The sequence below is a fragment of the Hydra vulgaris genome, chromosome 02 (genome assembly GCF_038396675.1).
Source record: "Hydra vulgaris chromosome 02, alternate assembly HydraT2T_AEP".
In the NCBI taxonomy this organism is placed as follows: Eukaryota; Metazoa; Cnidaria; class Hydrozoa; order Anthoathecata; family Hydridae; genus Hydra; species Hydra vulgaris.
This window is the reverse complement of record NC_088921.1, coordinates 11,126,443-11,148,630: the sequence shown is the minus strand read 5'-3', so window position 1 is coordinate 11,148,630 and position 22,188 is coordinate 11,126,443. Positions and strand designations below refer to the sequence as shown.

Below are 22,188 nucleotides of genomic sequence, written 5' to 3'. Positions count from 1 at the left end.
TAAACATTATTCACATATATTTAACAAACATTTTTATTTTACACTTTTGTCATTGTTATGTTTACTATGATTTTAAGTTTAAATTTTTTAACTTTACAATTTGCATATGGTCACATACTAACATTTAGTTGAATCGCGATTCAAATTACTATTTGAGAGAGATTCTTCTTTTTAAAATAGACGATGACGTAGTGACGTAGCTACAATAAAAAAAAAAAAAAAATTGAAATTTTAATTTTTTTAATCTCATTTCCAGTACTTTTTTAATAACAAAATTTTAATAAGTCATTAATAAATCCGACATAACATGTCAAATTTATGAGCTAATAATAAAGCCGATATAATATGTCGGGTTTATGAACTAATAGTAAATCCGACATAAAATGTCGGATTTATGAACTAATAAAAAGTTAAGCTAAATGATCACTATTTCCGATTGCAACATAAGATTATCATTCTTTTACAAACTCGACGTAAGATATGAATGTTGCGACGTAAGATATGAATGTTTGCGACGTAAGATATGACGTTAGAATGTTTGCTAGAAATTTTGTTCTTACAGTTAATTTGGTAAGAAAAAAAAAAAACTAAATAACATATTTTCACTTTAGGGGTCGTCCATAGATTGCGTCATGCTTTAGGGAGGAGGGGACCGAAGGAGAAGGGATTAGTGGTTTTGTGACGACTCGTACTTGTTACTAAATAGTTAAGATGTTGCGACGAGGGGGGAAGGGAGGGGTAAGAAATGGTAAAAAATTGCGTGATGTAATTTATGGACAACCCCTTATTGTATAGCGGCCTCATAAACCTACAAAGTTTGTAATTTAAACAGATCGGAAATAAAACTGATCATATCAAAATGATCAATGGAAGCCATCATAAAACTTTATTTCTAATGTTTGTGCCACAGAAACTCATTTGCAAAAAAAGTGCACGACTCAAGAATCAACAAAATTAAAAAATGTTACCAGGTATCTTTATCTTTAACATTTTAATTGAACTTTTTACAAAATCTTTATTCAAATAATTTGATTATCGAATATACAAATACTTTAATTTCAGATTTCCAAATACTAATTTTAAGTTAGGTTAATGCAATATTGATAAAATGGTATGCTAAATAGAAGAATTAAAACAAGCCTTTAATAAATATCTATTAAAAACTAAATTTTAGTTTATTTTAAAAATGAAGAGTAATAAAACAACAAATATCTTGGTTTTTCCCAAATAAACCACCTTAAACAACCTTGCTACCGGTGGGAAAAAAACTGTAACAAATACATTTCAATCAAATGCAAATAAAAATATTTAAGAAATTTTTAAATTAAATACAACATGAATACAAATACAACATGAATACAAATATGCCAATTTAGCCCATAACTACCAAATACAAATACAATTTCAAATAAAAATACCCCAACCTTGATCATAGAAATTAAAAACCACACAAGATTAAAAAACAAACTGGTGAGCTATTGGTGACAGACATGATCAAGAACTCTGTCATCTATTTCTCCTTAAAGCATTCTGGAAATTTGGGTACTACATCTGTCCAACAACAACTGTGGTACTACATCTGTCCAACAACAACATCTGAAAAAATCTTATATAAAACTACTGGTTATAATAATGCATTATTATTTAATAATTTTTTCCAGATGTGACTACATCTGTAAAAAAAATCATATATGTAACTATATCTGGTTAAAACAACGCATTATAATTTAATAATTTCATAAAATCACGTAGCTATTTTTAATATAATTTAAAAGATGTAACTACATCTTCAGAATTTTCAGATGTAGTTGTACAGATGTAGTTTTTCTTAACATAATTGAAAAGATGTAACTATATCTGTAGTAATCATTTACTTTTTACGCAGATATTAACACTTTGATACATCAAAAATCCCGCAAAAACCAACCAAGACATCAAAAAACTAGTTTTAGCCGGTCAAGTTCACCACTTCCATTAATTAACTTGCTTCAGTAAAAATTATTATTATAAAAAATTTCAGCCTGCTTTTTCTTGAAATAAAGCTTTTTTGCTTCCCAAATTATTTTGTAATTATTTTTTTTGCCCTTTGTCATTAAGACTTTGGCCACCCTTGCTGTAGATGGTACTTTTAGGTATATAAACACTTTTTAACTTTATTCCAGTTTGCAAGTGTCAACTTTTTTCTGGGTAAGAGATTTGAATAAAATTTATTTTTAGATTTAGGGCCGGCAAAGTCTAGAGCCAAGCCAATGAGTTTGATAAACATAAAAATCGCCAATAACAACAGCATCGGAAAACGAATAAAGAATAAAAAGATTTGGTTAATTTGACTAGAAATAACACCAAAATGTGTGTAGAAAAGGTTATCAAGTGAAAGGTTGCTAAATGAAAACACGTAAAGGAACAGTTAGAGAATTCGAATCTGATTTCGAACTAAAATGTTTTTTTACTTTTTCAGCCTTAATAATAGTATTATTATTAATATTTGGATATATTGAAGCAACTTACATTGTTTGCTTATTCGACGTGTTCTTGGTAAACTTTCGCATCTACCCTCACTCATCCAAGCTGAAACGTGAAATTTAATATTTTCACTTCAGAATAACATTTCAAAACTAAAAACAAATTTTAAATATAACTAAATGTAGTTACTGTAAAGCTATAAACTTTAGTTGGCTGAAGAGCTTGCGCAGTAAAACAGCGGTCAATGCCTCTATATATTACCTGGAAATAAATGTTAAACTTAATTCATAGTTGCAGTTCGTTAATTGTTTTGAAACTATATTATTTTTTTATATATAAATTTAATTCTAAAGCATAAATCAAATAAATAAATATATATTCAAAAAAGTATTTAACAAAAATAATGAAATGAGGAGGAAAAACATTTGCTAACGAAAGAACAACATTCAATACAAGAGGAAATATGAAACAAAGCACATATAAGTTTTCCAAAAAATAGCTAATCTAAAAAGTTTTAAGAAGATTATTACAGAAAAAAATAACATACTATGTTTTTAGATTTCCTTCAATCAGTAAAGAGTGCGATAACAATAATGTGAAATTATAATAGACTTTAGAAAAAATAAACTAACCTAAGCTTGAAAATGTTTTTAATAAGGATAAGAAAATAGGCTTCAAGTATACTCAGTACTCAAAATATATATATATATTTTTTCGCTTCCAACAAGGCTGCAAGCAACTACTATAAGAGTTGGAAGCTGGAAGAGAAAAGATAAAGTTTGTAGAGCAAGATAATGATTGACAGACAACTTAAAAGATTGCAAATTGGATGAATCAGGAAAGGAAGCGAATTCCAAAGAACTGATGTTTTAGGAAAAAAACCAAACAAATAAGAGTTTTGGGAGCACTTAGGAACAGTCACAAAAAAAAGATGAGACTTAACTGTCTCATCCTTTTCTATGACTGTAACACAAGAATGAATTTTAGCAGATAGCACAAGAGACACAAGCTCTTTAGTGCAGTGCCCATTATAATATTTTTAAAAAAGAGAAAGAGAAGCAACATTATGACGATGTGATAATGGTTGAAGGTTGGCTGCAAGAGCAAGTACAAATATGTTTACAATGCTTTTCTAAAAAAGAAAAAGCATCGTTAGAAGATCTGCCCCATGATTTTTTTTTTGTTCATTCACCTCCCCAAGGCCCAGAAGGCCACTACAGACAAGGAGGCTACTTAATTGTGGTTATAACTCTCTCTCAACTTTATAACACCAAAACACAAACCTTGACAAACAAGGCCGCTACGCCGAGAAACAAGTTGAGCACGGTACTACCAGGAATGTGGTGGGGATCGAACTTGGAACCTCTCGCTTATGAAGCGAGCGCTCTACCACTACACCACTACTGTATAAACTACACCACTACCTGCATTTGGCAATAGTATTCCATGCAAGGACGATTTTGAGATTTATAGAGATAAAGACTAGAATCCGGAGTAAGAAAGTGTTAAGCACGATAACCTTAGAAATTTTGCAATGAATTTGATATACGGTTTCCAAGAAAGGCTGGAAGTAAGAGTTAGTCCGTGAAATAGAAGGGTAGATGACTCATCAAGCACATTACCGCTCATATATATAGGAAGATCTAAATTATTGCGATAACGATTGGCTGAAAAAAATTGGGTTTTATCTAAATTAAAGTTTACCAGCCACTGTGAGCCCATTGCTGTAGTAGAAGTGAGATCCTTTTCAAGCTCAAATGCCCCCTCCAAGCAATCAGAAAGTGTTGGCTTCTTATCACGCCAAGATTAAATAATAATATCATCAGCGAACAATGCCACCTTAGATGTGAGAATATCTGGAATATCGTTAATGTAAATTAAAAATATATAGTATAGGGTCAAGAACAGAACCTTGAGAAACCCGAGAAACCCCTGAAGATACAGAATATGAAGAAGAGTGCTGTCCATTGAGGATTACTTTTATACTAAGATTGGAAAAAAAGGACTCAATTATCTTAAAGATGTTACCAGATACACCATAAGAAAAAAGCTTATGGAGAAGACCAGCATGCCAAACTATATCAAAGACTTTAGAAATGTTAAGAACAATAGCCTTAACCTCTCCACCTCTATCTAATGCACGATAAAACCTAACGCTTATTACTGTAAGCAAATCACCTGTAAAAACAAGAAGATCAAAATCTATATTGATGAAAGTAATTTATTACTATCAGAAAGTAAGTTAATAGATTCACGATGAGAGATTTAGCGTTTTCTTAGTAAGAGATTTAAAAACCTTGCTTATGATAGGAAGAAAACTAATGGCGAAGTTGTTAGACGAGTCAGACCACTCTCCAGAGTTTTTGAAAATAAGAATAACAGATGCTGCTTTCCAAAAGGCTGGAAAAAAAGACTCTGATAAGCACTTGTAAAATAGTTTTGAAAGTATAGGCGACAGCTCCGGAGAACACATCTGCAAGACTATATTAGGTTGTTGTCCGAGCCACTAGCTGTAGAAAAGTTTAATCAGGTAATCACTTTTGATACAGAAGCTGAAGTGATATGAATGTCATGCAATGGATCAACCTGTTTGACAGATATATCAGGTAGAATGCAACTAGTGGAATCAATAGATGATATTGATGAAAAGTTCTTAGCAAACAATTCAGCTTTGTCTTTAAGTGAGGTGACAATCTGAACCATACAAAAGAGGTGGAATAACAGATTTGCCCTTATTATTGATACTGTTAAAGATTCTCAAGAAGTCACGACAGCCAAATTTTTTTAATGAAATACGAGATTTCATGACATGAGAATAGTGGGCTTTGGTGTTAAACAAAACCTTTTTAAAATGGTTTCTAGCAATAGTAAACAGACGCCTGTTTTCAGAAGAATTGTTTTGCTGATAGATATGGAAGTAATGGTTTTGTTTATAATTGCAGCAGCGCATTGTGAGGAAAACCATGGAGAAGAGTGAGGCTTGACCTGGAATCGTTGAGAGGGAATAAAAGAATCCATGCCAGCCTAAATCCACGAAGTTATGTAAGAAGTGCATTTGTCAGCAGGGAGATGAAAGAATTCTACCCAAGGGCTATCACGTAAAAAATCATGGAAATTTAACAAATTAGTTACTTCATAACTAGATATACCTTCCAATCATATTGAACCTTTAAGAAAGTATATGATGGAAACAGTGCAACACTCTTATTTAAGTGCAAGACTCTTATTGAGGTTTCTACAATCTTTTAAATTAGCTATTTAAATTATTCTTTCATACTGACCTTTTATTGAATCCATATGTGCAATAAATCCTAATTTTCTAGTTTCTTACTCCTGATTCAATTCTCTGCTTCTGCTTCCTGATTTAATTCTTCGGTTTAACTCAATCTTGTGTTACTAGCCTTTTTGATGAAAAAAAACTTTTGAAAATCACACATGTCTTCATGTTTTCCTGATTTATATAATTTACAGTCTTCTGTCAACAGTTTTTAATTTAAAGTCATCTATCAACAGTTTTTAATTTACAGCCTTCTATCGACAGTTTTTAATTTACAACCTTCTATTAACAGTTTTTAATTTACAGTCTTCTATCGAAAGTTTTTAATTTACAGGCTTCTATCAAAAGATTTAATTTACAGGCTTCTATCAACAGTTTTTAATTTACAGTCTTCTATCAACAGTTTTTAATTTACAGTCATCTATCAACAGTTTTCTTTTCTTTAACTCTCTTTACTACTTTTGGTTTCATAGTTTTATAATTAACTCCACAGTTAACTTCTAAGCATAATATGGCTTTTTGTTGGAAGCAAAAGAAATAAACAACAACAATAAGAAGAATGTAAATGGTGGCAAAAATCACAAAGAAACATTAGCAAAGACTCTAGTAATAATAAAGTTCCTCGCATGATTAGCAAAAAACTTAAAGAGTCTCTGTGTTCCATTGTTAAATGAAAAATTACTTTTTCTATCAGAAAATTTTAATTCATGTCACGACTACTGTTACTAAGAATCAGAAAATTTCTTGTTAGATTTAAAACTAAGAACAAATTAAAGGAGAAAAACATAAAAAAACAACAAACCAAGTTATCCATTCTAAGTTCATAATAATTTAATCTGCCAAGAAGATATTTAGGAGGATCCCACTCAATAAAAATCTCTGTTTTACCATGAACATGTAATTAAGGAGGTGAGGGTGCAAAATAATCTAATAATAAAAACTTATACAATATTATCTTATAAAATATTTTGATTTATGAAAAAATATGAAATTGAAAAATAACTAAATAGTAGATGTTAATTATACTAACAGTAACACTAAAAACAAATTTTAGTGTTACTGTAAACAGTAACATTGCACAAAAAAATTTTTGTATTACAGAAAATACATAATTATCAAATTCAGTATAAATCTATGCAAAATTAATAACAACTCTATAAAAGATAAAACATGATAATGAAATATTGAACGATTTAAGAGAAAAAGTTCCAGGATTTCCAAAAATTATTGCTAAAATGTGTGTGTTTGTCGGCACTCTTCCAGGTTTTTAAGGACTGTTGGCCACCCTGCCTTCCTTGAACAGTATATTTTTCAAACTTAAATAATTTTTTATACTATGTTTGTCTTAAATAGTAGTAAAATTATATTTTAGTACCATTTAAGATAAACCAGATTATTAAGAATCACATTATGATCATCATTATGATGATGACTATCATACTAACTATGATATGGATATATGACGCAAAGTCATATTTCCATATCATAAATTTCCATATCATAAATTCCAGAAATATGACTTTGGGTCATATATCCATATCAGTTATATAGTCTTAAAACTTAACACACAGTTATATCATATATAGATATCTGTGATGTACTGATAGCACTTTTTTGGCCGATGCCAATGCCGATGGATGGGAAAAGGCCAATACCGATGCCGATGAATTAACTAATTATTGAAATTTTGAAAACATAAAACCATACAACTTTAAATCGTGTAATCTTTTTCATGGAATCAGTACTGGTAAACAAAAACTCAAATTAGAGTCAAACCATTATTTTAAAAGATATTAGAAAAGCTCAGTTAAAAAAATATACAATTTTTGTTTTTTTTTACTATGAAAAGTAAACTTTCAAAAAATAAATACAATTTTCGAGGAACCCATTTTATTTCAATTTTTTAAAAAGAAAATGGTATTATCATAAGCAGTCTGCTTAGAATTCTTTATTAATTCAATAGTAATTTGGATATCTAAACAACAATCATATGTTGTTTAGATATCTAAACTATCTTTAGATAATTAAGCTTTTATAATTATTTTATTTTGTGTTGTTCTATCCCCACCATGCCCCTGGTATTACTGCGCTAAACTTGTTTCTCAACGCAGCGGCCTTTATTGTCAAGGTTTGTGTTTTGGAGTTATAAAGTTGAGAGAGGGTTGTAATCATATCTAAAGTAGCTTCTTTGATTGCAGTGGCCTTGGGGAGGTGAATTAAAATAAAACAAAAATAATACATAAAAATATAGAAATGTAGTAGGCTATACTTAAACACATATAGATAATAATACTTAAATAGGTTACTTTTAGGTATAACAATAGAACACAAAATGAAATTATTCTAAAAACAACACAATGTTAGTAAAAGTGTAAGTACATTCAGCTGTTAAATTAAAGCTTATAAATATCGTCTTAAGAATAAATAATATTGCCTGTAAACAAAGTTAAAAAAAAAAGTTATCAAAAAAATTCTAAGCAATGCATTAAGTTTAGTTTATTTATTATTTAACTATTATCATAATGTAAGATGAAAATATTAATATGCCATCGGTTGGAAAATCAGAAATTGAGGCCATTGCCGATACCGATTGTACAAAAAGTGGCCAATTAAGCCGATGTCGATTAATTGGTACATCACTAATAGATATAGTCATATCTGCAAGAAGCGTCTTTTAAAACAATCCAAATGCTAAACTGTTCTTACTCTTGTTCCAGCCTTAGAAATTAAAAGAGTTTAACCATAATACTAATTACTTATGACAAACTCACACAGTTATAACAAACTTCTGATCTGCATTGAGAAGATTAAGAACTTTCAGTTCTTGATCTTCTCAAAAGCAAAAAAAATCAGTTTATAGAATTTTTTGTTTAAATGAATTTTTTTGTTGTTTAAATAAAGTTTATAAAAAAGTTTTACTTTAAAGCTTTTATCTTTTGTCAAATTCATGAGAAACATGAGAAAGTTACTTGCGCCTTTTACCTTATACCATACCTAGTACAAGATGTAGGAAATACAAGATGCTTACAAGATGTGGAAATGCATTTTCAAAATATTAAATTATGCTTAATATATATTATTTAACGTATAAAATAACTATAACATAAAATACCAAAAGTATTTGTTGTTGCTGTCAAATAAGCTGCTAATCCTTTTCCTTCGCTAGTTAGAGCACGTATCTAAACAAAATGGCTGCTTATGTTATATACCTTAAAAAATTATTTTATGTAAGCTGAGGAAACTTTTTTTTTGTTTTTAGTATAAAACTAATGTTAAAATTATCAATAAACAGTTACAATTTACAAGCAAAAAGTTAAAATATTTAAATTAAGCAATTATTTTATTAATTTATAGTTAATTTATTATTATTAACTAAAAAAATTGTTAGAATATCTCAATACCTCAAAATTGTACTGAGTTGAAGATTGTGGATGTGTCATTATATAACTTTTTGTCTTTAAAAATATAATTATTGGTTTTCCTTGAAAAAATAAAAAATTAAAACCAAAAAATCAATCAAAATCAAAGGTAATTAGGAATTAGGAGATGGAAGTATCAGAATCAGAGGTAATCAGGAGATAGAGGTATCAGAATCAGAGGTAATCAGGAATCAGAAGATAGAAGTATCAGAATCAAATGTTATCAGGAGATGGAGGTATCAGAATCAGAGGTAATCAGGAATCAGAATAAGGTATCAGAATCAGGGGTAATAAGAAATCAAGAGATGGAGGTATCAGAATCAGAGGTAATCAGGAATCAGATTAAGGTATCAGAATCAGGGGTAATAAGAAATCAAGAGATGGAGGTATCAGAATCAGAGGTAATCAGGAATCAGAATAAGGTATCAGAATCAGGGGTAATAAGAAATCAAGAGATGGTGGTATCAGAATCAGAGGTAATCAGGAATCAGAATAAGGTATCAGAATCAGGGGTTATAAGAAATCAAGAGATGGAGGTATCAGAATCAGAGGTAATCAGGAATCAGAATAAGGTATCAGAATCAGGGGTAATAAGAAATCAAGAGATGGAGGTATCAGAATCAGAGGTAATCAGGAATCAGAATAAGGTATCAGAATCAGGGGTAATAAGAAATCAAGAGATGGAGGTATCAGAATCAGAGGTAATCAGGAATCAGAATAAGGTATCAGAATCAGGGGTAATAAGAAATCAAGAGATGGAGGTATCAGAATCAGAGGTAATCAGGAATCAGGAGTAAAAATAAAAAGTACAAAAAAGTGATGCAATAAAAGCAGATGTAACTTTAGCAACTTTGTAGTTGATTGAAATTTTTTTACACGGTTTTGACAAGTGGTCAGTAGTGGAGTTTTCATTCATCAAAATAAAAACATTAAAAATTTTGCAATATTTACAAGCAGTAAAAAAATTTTGTTTGTATTAAGATTCACCAGTCATTGCAAACACACAGAAGAGAGATTACATTTAAGATCATCAGTTATAAACAATCAAAAACCTTTTACATACTGGAGTATAAAATTGAACTATCAGCAAATGAATATACTTTAAAGATTGCCAGAAAGATCCTTAATATAAATAAGTAAGAACATGTGACCAATGATAAAAACTTGTGGTCTTACTGCGGTAGTAAAGGAAACTCAAATTAAGGGAAAAAGTTGTCTGTCAAAGGATTCAATAATTTTATATAAGGTAAAACACTACCAAGTAAAAGCCAACACTTGTATAAAATTTTCTTGTTATCTTCATAAACATAAATTTAAAAAGTATTGAAATTTTTTTCTTTTTTTTGGGAAAAACAAAATAAATTTTTACTTTCTCTATTAAAATATTATGAGTACTTAATGACATATAAAACTTTTCACATCATAAATTTAATAAATTAACAACATAATTGCCATTCTTAAATGTGTTTCTATTTTTTAATGATTTTATCTTCAGAAAGTTCAGAAGAGTTTAGCAATGTGTTAACAAATAAAAAATGTATAAATCATGGATAAAATATCGAGATATTATATTAATTAAATATCTTTTTTCAGACTTAATTTAAATGTTAAAAATGCAAAATGGGATCTGGGCAACCACCAAAAAAATGTACACATAATATTGTACCTAGACATTAAGGTGGAAGATATGCCTGACAGCCTTGTTTTCTACCTATTAGTGACCTCCCAGCATATAAATAGATAATTCCATATGCTTATATATTATATGTAAGTATATTGAATTACATAATATATTTTAACTGAGAAAATTGATTCTCTTGTCATTCTAAAACTTTGAAAAATGTAAATCCAAATCTTCCACTTATAAAGAAGAAACATCTAAGAAAAAACATATCGGAAATTTCAAAAAGTATTTTCACCCTAAAGCTTCAAAAGATAAAATCAGTGTTTCTTGGTTAGAAAAAAACATTTTAAAATTATTTGATATATCTGCATGCAGATATATCATCTTATCTTCCTCGTTTAAATTGTGATGACAGGTTTGAAGCTAATAATACACATACAATAATCTAGAAATTATAAACAAGTATGATCAAAAAAATTTGTCACAAAACTGACTACAAATTTTACAGAAGTTTCTGTCAAGATTTAATTCTATTTCATCAAATTTTATTATACATTACCCTTTTTATTTTATACTCTTTAGAAATGTTTGTTGCAAGAGTTGTTCTAATAAGTACTATGTTTGTCTCTGTGAAGAATGCAAACAGGCTGTTGAATTCGTCACAGAGATTTTGCTGCTGTTGTTGCTGCTTTTTTTCGTGTTATTATATTTTAGTTTTATGCTTGTTAATAATTGAAAAACTTTCTCTTAAATTTAGTTAAATTCTTCCCTAAAATTAAGTTCCAATTTCAGAAAAAGATTATTAAAAACAAGGGCCATTTTGAAACTAAAAGACTTTAAAACATTTAAATAGATAAGAAAGAGAAAGCAAAAGTTGCAAGAAAAATAGCCAATGCAAAAATTATAACAACTGGCCATTTGGATAACTTTTATATTAGTCAAACTGAAGTAGAAGAAAAAAATTATTTAATTATGTCATCAAACTTTATCATATATTACACTTTATAAAAGTGCGTTGCAAGTGTTGTTCTAACAAGCAGCAAAGGGGTTTAAGTTTAAGTTTATGGGGTTCTATCTGTTGCACCCCTTCTTCATCTTTTAGGCTGGCGTTGATGTATTTATAGTATATTGTTTCCAGTTGAATGCTGGATCTTGTTGACTCAATGCATGGGTTTTGTTTGTGTTTTTATGACTAGTCATTCTATTATCTCCTAAAAAGAATGCAGCTCTATAATTCAGTTTTATGGTTCTAACACCGGCTGGTAGTCAGGTTTCCCAAACATGTGATAGCTCTCAATGAGGCTGATTCCATCAATAGCGGTAAAATAGCAGAGTACTAACAGTGCCATGTTGAGCATAGATGGTGTCCCTGTTCATACTTTTGGTGTGAATTGTCAAGGTCACATTTGGAGCCCTTTGTTACAGTTTTGGGTTTGTTAATAGTGAGTTCATATCAGTGGAAAGGTCTGTAAAGCTTTAATCAGAGCCATCAATGAAAGTTTATGTCAAATTAAGAGACAGCTTCATCCTTACAAAAAACCAGAGCGGAGGAGAAAATAATTTTGGATCTTCTCCCTCTATCGCTGACTTACTAACTGCTGTGATTGAAAAATTCTATTGTGCATTAGATGGAGGTAGCAATTCAAAGCAATAGCCCATTGCTCTTAATATATCTAAAGCTTTCAATAAAGTTTGGCATGCAGGTCTTCTCCACAAGCTTGCTTCATATGGTGTATCTGGGAAAGATTTTGAAATTATCAAATCATTTTTTTCTATTCGTTTTATTAAAGTAATCCTTGATGAACAACAAAAAGAACTCTTCTTCATTTCCATAAACTTCAAGGGTCGCTCAAATTTCAATCCTTGCTCTTTTTTTGTATTTCATCTACATTGTTGTCCTGACAACCTTAAATCTAAAGTGGCTCTATTTGCTGATGACTTTGTACTCCTGCCTTGACAAAAAATCTTCTCTTTTCAATGGCTAAAACAGGCAATTGATCTTGAATCTGATCTCAGCTCTGTAACAAATTGGGGCTTGTAGTGGCTTGTGAATTTTAAATTCCATTTAATTTCCAACAAAACTTAGTTACTCACTGGAAACATTTATTGCAATACTGTCAACATTCCTAAATTGATAATGGGAACCCTCTCACTAAGTCCTTTGTTTTACATCTTCTCGGATTATTGTTCACTACAGACCTCTCATTGAATTAATTATACAACCGATTGCTAAAATAGCATTGGCAAAAATTGCTTCTCTTTATCGTGCTCGTCATTTTCTTACTCCTGGTTCCATTCTCTACCTCTACAAATCTCTTATTTATCCCTGTATTGAATACTGCTGTCATATTTTGGCTAGTTCTTTTAATGATGCTCTTTCTCTTCTTGACAAAGTGCATTGTAAAGTTGGACTCTATCTGCTAAGCTTGAGCTTCTTCCAATCTAAAGTAAAGTTTAAAGTAATAAAGTCTCTTTCTTTTCTTTTTTACAAATCTCTTTCTTACAAATACTAGAAGTTATCATCTCAAGCTCCATCAACTAAAACTTATTCTTGTTTTCGCCATTCAGCAAAATCTTTTTACTGTATCAGTCCCAGCATGCTCTAAAAACTTTTAGTCTTGTTTTTTCCTGCACTTTAACCCTTTGGAACTCTCTCCCATTTTCATGTTTTCTGACTTACAACCTTCAACTTTTCAAGTCTTCTGTTAATCTGCTTGTTATATGACTCTAATATTTTTTCAGTTTAAAGTAACATTTCAGTTTCAACTTTTAAAGTCTTCTGCCAACCCTTTCCTTGCTATATAACTCTATACTTTTTTCTAATAGCTCCCAACTTAATAGTGATTGTTCCCAGCCTTGTTGGAAGTTAAAGGTGTTGTTTGAGACGTTTGTTGGTGATGGCTCTGTCTCTTATAACTGCTGCCTAGTTACTATTATTATTAATCAATTAACTATTATCAGTAAAATACTTCTAAAATCTCATCTTGAGTCTAAAAATTTAATTCTGAAATTAAACTTAAACCTGAATATTATTTATTTACTATTTAATTATTTGCTATTTGAATTAAGAAATAAATTAATGGTTTTAATCTTCTTGTTTTACTGCTGACTCATTGTAACCATAGTAATAAAAAGATAAAAAGATTAGGTATAAGACAGCGAGGTAAGACATTGATAAAGTGAGGCAAGGGTGTTGCCTCTTGGTTGCTCTCTTGATATGGTTGATTGATATCTTGATATGATTCTTTTGATATTTATCATATATCTTAATGCTGGTTTTTGATGCTGGTTTTCTCAATAAACTTTCTTTATAAGATGCATCTCTGAAAAATTTCAAAATTATTGAATCATTCTTTTCTAACCACAGTATTTAAGTTGTTTTATAAAAACTTGAAATGAATTGTCATATAAAAATTTGAAATAAATAAGTGCGTGATAAACAACACACTTATTCATTTCAAATTTTTTTTCATCGAGATTTTCTTCATGATGTTTCATTTCCTTCATGATGCTACACGATGTTTCATCTATTCATTGAGATTTCCTTCAAATTTCCTTCATGAAATCATCATAAAGATCTCTTTTCTGTGACAGATAGGAGCAGTTACTGAAAAAAAATATTTTAATTTCATTTTAATTTCAAATAAAATCATGGAAAATATTGACTTTACTTTTTTTAGCTTTAATATTTATATTATTACTTATATTTATCAAAAGAAAAAAAAGTTCAAGCATAAAAAGAGAGAAATGCCATTATACCTTCAACAGAGAGTTCATACCCTATAATTACACCATTTTTTTCCAAAGGTTCATCCCAGCTAAGTTTCAATTTTGATGTCGTAGAAAAAAGAACACAAAATTTTGTAGGAGCACTGGGCACTAAAATTAATAATTAATATTATAAAAAGATTTTTTAAATGTTTTTAAAAAAAAAGTTAACTGTGTTTCTAAACACACTAAAAAAAACATTTCAAACATTAAAAGAGTTTGAAAAAAAAACTATTTATTAAAAAAAGTTTAACTAAAAAAGAGTTAACTGTGCTTCTAAACATAACTAATAACTTTAAAAATTAAAAGTAAACTGTGTTTCTAAATACAACTAATAAACTTAAAAAAAAGAGGGTAACTGTGTTTCTAAACACAACTAAAAAAAAGTTTCTAAACACAACTAATAAACTTAAAAGAAAAATACAAACAGATGTATGTACATACTGTTTACATTTCAAACATTAAAAAATTTTGAAAAAAAAAACTTTTATCAACTCTGCTAAGAGATTGTGTATAAATTACGTGATGTTAAATTTAACTAATTAACAAAACAAGAAAAATCAAAAGTTTTCCCTCGCAGAGTCTTAAGTTAAATTAAAAAAATCAAAACAGCACATCAAGTTAAATGAAAATTGCAGCATAAAGAGCTTTACGTCTATTCTAAATTTCACAAGTATTCTAAATTATATACCATATAGTTAAAGGATATATATACCGTAAAATTGCTTAAGTTTGGTTACTTAAGCTCAGAATATTTATTTATCACGCATAAATAAAAAAATTTCAATTTTTTTTCCTGAAACATAGAGAAAATTATATTGATAATTGATGTTGTAAAAATAAAAAAATGTAAAATAAAAACTAGTACTCAATATTTAAATTAAAAATGAAAACATCTACTTTGACCGAACTTTCAATACCATCTCATAAGTTCGACCGCTATATAAATACTAATGACGTATCACAAACTTAATGTCACAAACAATGAAAACTAATTTTTAAATGTTGTTTTATTGTAAAATTATGATATAAATTCAGGTAATACTAGTAATAAACTAAGGAATAAGTTAACGGTAAATTTTACATTTGCAACACTTATCAACATTTCACAATATTACTGCTCATTGTCTCCTTCGTTGTTTATCCATGAATGACCGAAGTTAGAGTATTTCCAAATTTCACTAATTTTTATAAAAAAAGTAGTTAATTTTCAAAAATTAATAATTTTTTTTTGTAAATATAATTAATTTGGTGATTCATAATAATACTAAGATTAAAAACAATCATTCATTTTAATAATATGCTCATTTTAGATTTTATTAGTATTTTTTCAAATTGATGTTTTTTTTTTAATAGCATTTTTTCAAATTGATGCTTGGACAGGCGATTTGGAGTGCGAATATGACCACGCAAATATTTGTTGTTTTTAAATCATTTTGAAAAATTGACCGCGGCTGTTAAGACTTTGTTTATATTTACATTAGTTTGTTTTCATTTTAAAAATGCGCCAAAAAACTTTTATCTTAACTGAAGAAACTTTTATCTTAAATAAATAAACTTAAACAAAATTTATTTTGAAAAAAGAAAAGAAATCTTCGTAGAAGAAAATAATGAAAAATAAAAAAAACTTAACTGAAACTAAAATAAAAAAAACCGAAAAAATACTTGACTAAAATAAATAATAAACTATAACGCTAAATTAAGTTTATAATTACGTTAGGAACTTTTAAACTTTTATCGTTGCTAATGTTTTTATAATATTATACGAAACTCTTTTAAAAAAAGTAACAACTTACTTCTAATGATTGTTTAATAAATACGCGCATTTAACAAAAAAAGATTCTTAACAATTCTTCGTAGTAAAAACAAAAGAAAAAATAACTAAATTGTTTCTTTTGTGAGAAATACGTCAACAAAAAACGTTTACATTTTCTATGAACGACGTTTATAGAATAAATTATAGAATTAGTTTATAAGCGTTTATAATCATAAAATATGCATAACTTTATAAATTAAAAAAATAAATATATTATATAGGTATATTAATATATATGTAGATATATTAAATACAAAATTATAAGTTAAATATAAAATAATCATGTAAGTTTTTTTTTAAGTTTCCTCATAGCTTAGATACTTTTTATTTTGGCGCATTTTTAAAATGTAAACAAAGCATTTTAACAGCCGCGGTCAAGCTTTCAAAATGATTTGAAAATAAAAACTGTTTGTGTGGTCATACTATCGCGTGAAATCGCATGCCTTCCTGTCCAAGCCTGATGTTTTGGTAAAGAATTATTTCATATTATTCTGATTCACTACAACAAGACTGCAAGCAATCACTATTAAGATGGGAGTTACTAGAAAAAATATTAATAAAGTTATATAGAAAGGAAAGGGTTGACAGAAGAATTGAAAAAACATTGTAGGTTGTATGAGTTAGAAAAACATGAAAATGGGAGAGAGTTCCAAAGTGTTGAAGTGTGAGGGAAAAAACTAGAGAAAAAGTTTTTAGAGCATGCAGAGACAGATACAGTAAACGAATGAAAAAGCAATTTCTTTTGCATTTTCTAGAAGTGAAAGAGCATCATTAGAAATATCAGCCTAAATATGACAACAGTATTCCAAACAGGGATAAATAATTTGTAGAGAATGGGACCAGGAGTAAGAAAACAGCAAGCACAATAAAGAGAAGCAACCTTAGCCAATGTTAATTTAGCAATTGATTATATACATGCAATTGATTGTTTCCATGAAAGGTCAATAGTAAGTGATAATCCAAGAAGATGTAAAGAAGAGGACTCAGTAAGAGTGATGCCATTCATAAATATAAGAATGTCAACAGTATTGCAATAGTTGTTTGTAGTAAATAACTGAGTTTTGTTAGAGTTAAAGTTCACAAGCCACTGCAAGCCCTAATCTGTTACATGAGTGATATCTGTAAAAAAAGTGAGATCTGTTACAGTAGTGAGATCTGTAACATAAGTGAGATCTGTAACAGATGGGAGATCTGCTACAGTAGTGAGATCATATTCAGGTAAATAAACTATACCAGTAATTTAAATGAAATTGAACTCAATAAACTTAACTTGGACAAAAAATATATTCCTATTTTGTTGATTATTTATAAATATCTACATACACGCAATTATATAAAAATATATTTTGTACATAATTACATATATACAAAATATATGTAATGATAAACAAAAAATAAATGTATAGATAATATACTATTCTTTTCTTATAAATAAATAAACAAAAATAATAAAATAGTTCTTTTTTTTTTTTTAAATATAAAACTTTTATTATTATCTTTATAAATACCAAAACAAAAAGTTCTGAAAAATAAAAAAGTGTATATTTACTCTATTCTTTCATAAATTTATCAATTTATAAAAGATCAAGTAGTAAGAATATGGCCCAATAAAGAAAGGCATAAACTTTGAAAAGCAACCTAAGCGAATGTTAATTTTGCATTATAATTATTGCTATATCATTATCATTATAGTTACCATAGTTATTTGTAACCATAGTTACCACTAGCAAAAAGAAGATTATAAGGAAGATTGTTATTAGAACAACATCAACAACAACAATAACAACAATAGCAACAACAACAACAATAACAACAACAACAATAACAACAACAACAATAACAAAAATAACAACAATAACAACAACACAAAAATAAAACAACTTCTGGAGAAACAACACAGGAAGAACTTTGGAGAAACAATACAGGAACCTTCTGGTACCCCAAAGATTACTGGAAATGAAGGAGAGTTTTGTTGATCAAAGACAATTTTAATACTGATGTTGGAATTTAGTGTTTTAATAACTTCCTAGATAATGCAAAAAATGTTCTTAGATAATGCAAGATAATTGAGCATAATAGATTTAGTCTAAAGTCTTTAATAAATGAAGAACACATTTTAATCTCTACACTTCCTTTTAATGTGCAATAGATTAAAAAATAAAAATAATAATAATAAACGTGCAACCTTTTTGTTGCAACACTTAACAGTAAAATAAAAAAACTGAAATTGATTGTCAGACAGTAAGTTGTTATGTCCAAGGTCAAAAAAGTTTGCTTACTTTTATAGCTAATCAATCAATATTGCCAAAGTTTGCTAATCAAAGATTAAAAGTAACTCTTAAAAAAAAGCTATTATATATATATATATATATATATATATATATATATATATATATATATATATATATATATATATATATATATATATATATATATATATATATATATATATATATATATATATATATATATATATATATATATATAATAGTTATATATATATATATATATATATATAAAACAAAAATAGTTATATATATATATATATATATATATATATTTATATATATATATATATATAAATATATATATATTATATATATATATATATATATATATATATATATATATATATATATATATATATATATATAATAGTTATATATATATATATATTTAAAACAAAAACAGTTATATATATATATATACTTATTCATATATATATATATATATATATATAAAATAGTTATATATATATATATTTATATAAGAGCAATTTTTTTTAAACTAGCGGTTTTCGACTTGTTTTGTTGATGCATGTTTTTTTGGGTTGTTTTGTTATGGCTTCAAAATTACGTTAATTCAGACCATAAAGAAAAATTTATTTTTTCGAAATTTCGATTTTGTTATGGTCTCAAAGTTACTCAAAATTCGGATCAAAGAAAACTTTACTTCTAAACAATATTTTTTCCCGCTTCTTGCATCATTTTTATATCATGCCTTTTATCATTATTTAATCACCCAAAAATATTTTTTGTTAACCACTCATTTGGCTAAAACATATCTGGTCTTGTTTCAGTATTTTAGTTAATATTACAGTACTTATTATTATTTTATTTACCCACTGATTTTCATATTATTACTATTATTGAGAGATTTTTATGCTATATCATATTCTTACATTATTCTAATAATAAAACATTCATTACTCAGCTTTGTTTAAATTTTCACATGTATGTGATATATATATATATATATATATATATATATATATATATATATATATATATATATATATATATATATATATATATATATTTATATATATATATATATATATATATATATATATATATATATATATATATATATACATTTCCGTTTATTTCAAAATTGATCAAGCACTTTAACCCTTTAGAACTCTCTCCCATCTTCATGTTTTTCTGACTCATACAACCTTCAACCTTTCAAGTCTTCTGTCAATCTGCTTGTTATATAACTCTATTATTTTTTCAGTTACAAGTAACATTTCAGTTTCAACTTTTAAAGTCTTCTGCCAACCCTTTCCTTGCTATATAACTCTATATTTTTTTAGCTATATTTTTAGTAGCTCCCAACTTAATAGTGATTGTTTGCAGCCTTGTTGGAAGTTATAGGTGTTGTTTGAGACGTTTGTTGGCGATGGCTCTGTCTATTCTAACTGCTGCCTAGTTACTATTATTATTAATTACTAAACTATTATCAGTAAAATACTTCTAAAATCTCATCTTGAGTCTAAAAATTTAATTCTGAAATTAAACTTAAACCTGAATTATATTTATTTACTATTTAATTATTTGCAATCTGAATTGAGAAATAAATGAATAGTTTTAATCTTCTTGTTTTACTGCTGACTCATTGTAACCATAGTAATAAAAAGATAAAAAGATTAGGTATAAGACAGCGAGATAAGACATTGATAAATTGAGGCAAGGGTTTTGCCTCTTGGTTGCTCTCTAGATGTGGTTGATTGATATCTTGATATGATTCTTTTGATATTTATCATATATCTTGATGCTGGTTTTTGATGCTGGTTTTCTCAATAAACTTTCTTTATAAGATGCATCTCAGAAAAATTTCAAAATTATTGAATCATTCTTTTCTAACAACAGTATTTAAGTTGTTTTATAAAAATTTGAAATAAATAAGTGTGTGAGAAACAACACACTTATTCATTTCAAATTTTATTCATTTATTGATTGAGATTTTCTTCATGATGTTTCATTTCCTTCATGATGTTACACGATGTTTCATTTATTCATTGAGATTTCCTTCATGATTCCTTTATGAAATCATCATGAAGATCTCTTTTCTGTGACAGATAGGAGCAGTTACTGAAAAAAAAATATTTTAATTTTACTTCTATATTGACTCACTCACTCAGTCACTCTTTTTTTCATTCACACTTTTTTTAATAAGTTAGACACTCTTTTTGAGTTTTTTACTTAATATCTTCTCTAAATTTCTTTTACTTTTGTTAACTGACCTTTCATGAAAATGTTCAATCAACTTTTCAATTCAATTCAAAAAACTGAACTCTCATGGAAACATTCAATCATTGCAAAGTTAGTCTCTACTATAGCTCATCATTTACCTTGCTTGTCATTTTCTTACTTCTGATTCCATTCTCTACATCTATCAATCTTTTATTCATCCTTGTGTGGAACCCTGTTGTCATATTTAGGCAAGTGCTTCTAATAATGTCTTTTCTTTTATAAACAAGGTCTAAAAACACATTGAAAATATAGTTGGAAAACTCTAGATGCCAAACATTTCTCTAGATGCAGAGTTTTTGTCCATTGTTGAAAGGTTGCATTTCTTCCTCAATCGTACTAATACTACTATTATAGCTGCTCAAGCACCTAGTTTTTCTTTTTCTTAATACTTATCATGGCAAAATATATATAAATAAAAATATACAAACAAAGTATAACAAAAAAATTATTACTTATAACGCAAAATCATGGAAAATATTGATTTTACTTTTTTTTAGCTTTAATATTTATATTATTATTTATATTTATCAAAAGAAAAAAAGTTCAAGCATAAAAAGAGAGTAATGCTATTATACCTTCAACAGAGAGTTCATACCCTATAATTACACCATTTTTTTCCAAAGGTTCATCCCAGCTAAGTTTCAATTTTGACGTCGTAGAAAAAAGAACACAAAATTTTGTAGGAGCACTGGGCACTAAAATTAATTATTAATATTATAAAAAGACTTTTTAAATGTTTTCAAAAAAAAGTTAATTGTGTTTCTAGACACCACTAAAAAAAAGTTAATTGTGTTTCTAGACACCACTAAAAAAAAGTGAATTGTGTTTCTAAACACCACTAATAAACTTAAAACAAAAATGTATTGAGATGTATGTACATACTGTTTACATTTCAAACATTAAAAAAATTGGAAAAAAAACTATTTATTAAAAAAAGTTCAACTAAAAAAGACTTAACTGTGCTTCTAAACATAACTAATAACTTTAAAAATTAAAAGTTAACTGTGTTTTTAAATACAACTAATAAACTTAAAAAAAAAAGAGGGTAACTGCGTTTCTAAACACAACTAAAAAAAAGTTTCTTAACACAACTAATAAAGTTAAAAGAAAAATACAAACAGATGTATGCACATACTATTTGCATTTCAAACATTAAAAAAATTTGAAAAAAAAAACTTTTCATCAACTCTGCTAAGAGATATAAGTGTATAAATTACATGACGTTAAACTTAAAAAAACAAGAAAGATCAAAAGTTTTCCCTCGCAGAGTCTTAAGTTAAATTAAA

At 27.7% G+C, this 22,188-nt stretch overlaps 1 long non-coding RNA gene across 3 annotated transcripts; it reads right to left on the bottom strand.

Annotated features, from left to right (window-relative positions):
- Window positions 1-47: 47 nt before the first annotated feature.
- LOC136076736 (uncharacterized) lies at window positions 48-21,614 on the bottom strand. 3 transcript variants are annotated; one of them, XR_010636547.1, is made up of 8 exons: window positions 21,478-21,614; window positions 14,543-14,662; window positions 9,142-9,221; window positions 8,853-8,919; window positions 6,543-6,667; window positions 2,653-2,724; window positions 2,509-2,568; window positions 48-200 (listed from the first exon to the last, which is right to left on the bottom strand). It is a non-coding gene; the product is annotated as an uncharacterized LOC136076736 (long non-coding RNA). The 3 variants fall into 3 exon arrangements; XR_010636548.1 differs by lacking the exon at window positions 48-200 and adding an exon at window positions 1,437-1,596; XR_010636549.1 differs by lacking the exon at window positions 6,543-6,667.
- Window positions 21,615-22,188: the final 574 nt, after the last annotated feature.